The following is a 3,893-nucleotide window of genomic DNA, read 5'->3' on the forward strand; positions in this document are numbered from 1 at the left end:
CCGCCGGAGCAGTATTTAACGCGACAGCGCTAAAGGCCCAGTTTTCCAGAAAATTCGCTGTAGGAGTTGTCAGCGCCAGCGTTGTGAGTGAAAAATCAGGAGCACTACTCTGGCAGGTGGTGTCCACAGAGCAACTTAGGAGGCAGGCGGGCCACAGACAGGGTCTGTTCTGAAAGTAGTAGGACTCATTTTTTTAATAAATTTTATTCAATAGAATAGTACAAACGACTAGAAATTTTTCAAAGCAGCACCCGTCCGCACCTACACGCTGCTGCCAATGAGTTTTCCAGTTTTCGTACGCCTTCAGGAACGCCTGGACCGGAAGGCTGTTTAGCTCCCTCGTCACGGCCTGTTGAACCACCTCTACCGATCCGTGATGCTTCCCCTTGAGCGTCGATTTTATTCTCGGGAATAGAAAAAAGTCTGGCGGGGCTAAGTCGGGGCTGTAGGTGGGCTGAGGCAGCGTTGCCGCCTTGTGCTGGGCAATACATCGGGGTCCTCATTCACATGATGAAGATCATGGCAGATCGCTTTACGGTTGGCCTTTTGCTCCTCTGACAACACTCCCGGCACCAACTTCGCGCACACTTTCCTCACGGCTAAGTTTTCTGTCGCGATCTCAAAAACTTGGGTTTGAGGAATGCTCATGTCATCGGCAATCATACTGATAGTCATCCTACGATCACTGTTCAGTAAGTGTTCCACTCGCTACACATTCTCGTTGGTCCTGCTGGTCGAAGGGCGTCCGGAGCGGTCGACGTCTTCCACTCTTTCCTGACCTTCTCGGAACAGCTTGTGCTACTCAAAAAACATCTGATCTACCCATGGAAGCGTCACCGTAGGTCTCCTTGATCAGGTCGCGAGTCTCTTTGCCGAGTTTACCAAGATTTACACAAAATTCGATCGCGTATTGCTAATTCAGTAAACGCTCTATGATACTGCGTGACGAGACGTTTCGACAGGGGTTCACTGTCCAAGCGACCTGCTCTCTTCAACGCCCAGGAGCCGACTGCCGATTTTCCCTAGCATTCCCAATAGCCCCCTTCAACGATCCTGCACGCGCAGACCGCCTATCGTCCGCCGGTTCGCCCAGGAAAAAACCAGTCCTACTACTTTCAGAATAGACCCTGTAGTTCACGTGACTTTGCGGTGTCATCACAAACTGCCCACCGGAGAGAGCAAACTGCCCACCGTGGAAGGTCGCAGTTGATTGGTCGCTCGGAAAGAGCAAGCTGCGCCGCACAGGGCCCACCGCTGGGAGCCCATGTCATCGCACGGCAGTGACGCATCGCTTAACCTCTGCACTAGCGTGCCAGAAGGGGTATGAGGACTCTCAGAGATCTATGAATCTGAAGTAGAGAATGACCTTTTGCGTATATGGGTATTAACCCACTACGCTATCGCCTCATATCTTTCATGCGGAGCTTAGGTGTCCCTTCCACATTTTTTCGTTTGTTAATTTCTCCCACCACACTTAGAAGGAATACTGGTTTCGTTTGGTTTATTGGGGTTAACGTCCCGAAACGACTGAGGCTATGAGGGACGCCGCAGTGAAGGGCTCCGGAAATTTCGACCACCTGGAGTTCTTTAGCCTGCACTAACATCGCACAGTACACGGGCCTCTAGAATTTGGCCTTCATCGTAATTCAGCCACCGCGGCCGGGATCGAACCCGCGTCTTTCGGGCCAGCAGTCGAGCGCCGTAACCACTGAGCCACCGCGGCGGGGCGTGGAAGGAATACTGGCTCCGTCGCCTCTTGAGGAGCACTTCGCTTCCGAGCTGCACCCGGTCGCGGAAAGAGAGAAAACACAACCGATTACGCCCGCTGACGGCGCCAATGGCCTTCTCGGCTCCGATAGCGAGCGGGGCGCGGCATCGTTGCGCACGCATCGAAGTTTTCACAGCTTACCCAGCAGCTTGAGATTGACACCTTTCTATTTTTCTCACGCAGCAGCATCCCTTCATTTTCCTGCTTTGGTCATTTATTCCTTGATTGCCCTTCCTGTTTTGTTTTCCTTTTTCTTCCTTCTCTCCTCAACAGTGTTTCTTTATTTCTTGTTACAATCTCTTTGTTAGCAACGGAATCCATTCATTTTATCCCCTACTTCACCATTTCTTCCGCGCCTCGACGCCTCTTTATTTTACATCGTTCACTACCGGCCGCTTCGATTGGTGACGTTGTACGGGCTTCATCTACGCGGTGGCTTGGAGTGTGCGCCGTTTAATGGTTTACGCCGTTAAAGAGGGAACTAGCAATATCATAGCAGCACTCAGGGGCACAGGGAAAGGTTCCTGAAAGAAACTCTTTTTTGGGCAGACTTGCCTCCACAAGCAACCGAACAAGTCGACGGCGGCTATTGTAACAAGCATGCGCTGCGGTCTTCAAGTAAAGAACTCCCGCCAGTTTTGACCACGATAAATTCTCTGATGCTACAGTGCAAAACGCAACCGCAGCATTATCGAACAACATTCAGGTTTTAGCGCTTGGTTGCAAGCATTTCAAATGAATCCGGTCCCATTTCGTCACATAATATGATAACAACAGCGTGCCGATGACAGTCAGCAACGCGAGGGGCCTGTGGGAACGCCGAACAAGCCTGCACTACCTTCCTGGCCTTTCGAACCTATCAAAATTGCATACGGCACACGGACCACGCACAGCGTTACATTATATGGGCCCCTGCTCATCAGGGGTTGGCAGAAAACGAGGCAGCAGACGCAGCCGCCCGCGCGCTCTCTCACCGGGCTGTTTTCTCCTCCCCACTCGATCAGGAACCCGATCCTAATCCGATCTATACCTTCAAAGATATTACAATGTATTATCAATATTGTCATCGCCTTTACCCTCGCCCATGTAAAGGCCTGAAGAAGGCGGATGAGTGGCTCCTTCTCCGCCTTCTCACCAGTACTTTTCTGTGCCCGGCAGCACTAAAACATTTTGACCCCTCTTTTAACGGCAGCTGCAGTGCATTGTCTTCTGGCACCTATCACATGGTGTGATGGTGTGGGCCTACCCCTCTAAGCCGGTTATTCCCCCCCTCCCCAACCGAACCCGGGAGGACTGGGAGGCGACCTTGCTCGGCTGCCACGACTTACAGGCCCAACAAGCCTTAGTCGGGCGCGCCCGTGCGGCAGCCACCGCCACTGGGGTCCCATACTCGGGACCTCCACCTAGTGCTTGTAAGGATCAGTCCCTTACGGGCTCATCCAAACATACCTCCTGTCCCTTCTTAATAAATGTTTTCACCACCACCTTCGTTCATGTCTTCTTCACTTTACGATCGGGACGATCGCTTGGTGGCGCCGGGTAATGTTACGAAGAAGACAAAGCTGGCAGTGGCGCGGTACGGAGCGCTCCCGCTAGGCCAGCGGCCATTAAAATCATCTCTTATCCATCGTTAATCACGCCTCATTCTTCGGCGGGCCGCCACGTAAAAATATCAGATAGGACTACTTCTCATTCAACATATGAAGGATGGTTTCTATAAAGATATAAATTTGCGATTCTGAAGAGATAGTAACACTAGTACGTATCGAAATTACATTTTTGCAGTTATTGCTTTTTCTGGCAACATTAAAATAGCCTGAGTCGTTTTGGGACCTTACAGCCCCATTAACCTAAACATAAACCTTTTCTTTAATTCGCTTTAAAAATAACTTGTAATCCATGGTTCTTTAGAATAAGGATTCGTTAACACTCCGACGATGACTAGAAGCTCTCGCTGTAGCTTTGAAGAAGACTATGAATGTTCTCTTTTCTGTTTCGAGGTAGGGCTGAAATTCTTCGGTGAATATTCTCGTACTCGATCGGAAAAGGCGAAGGAGTCACAAACGTTGGATATTTTGTCTACTAAATGAATCGTTAATTTGTCATGCCGGTGTTCATTGTTGAG

The sequence above is a fragment of the Amblyomma mixtum genome, chromosome 2, assembly GCF_055824585.1.
Source record: "Amblyomma mixtum isolate Tamu chromosome 2, ASM5582458v1, whole genome shotgun sequence".
NCBI classification, from domain to species: Eukaryota; Metazoa; Arthropoda; class Arachnida; order Ixodida; family Ixodidae; genus Amblyomma; species Amblyomma mixtum.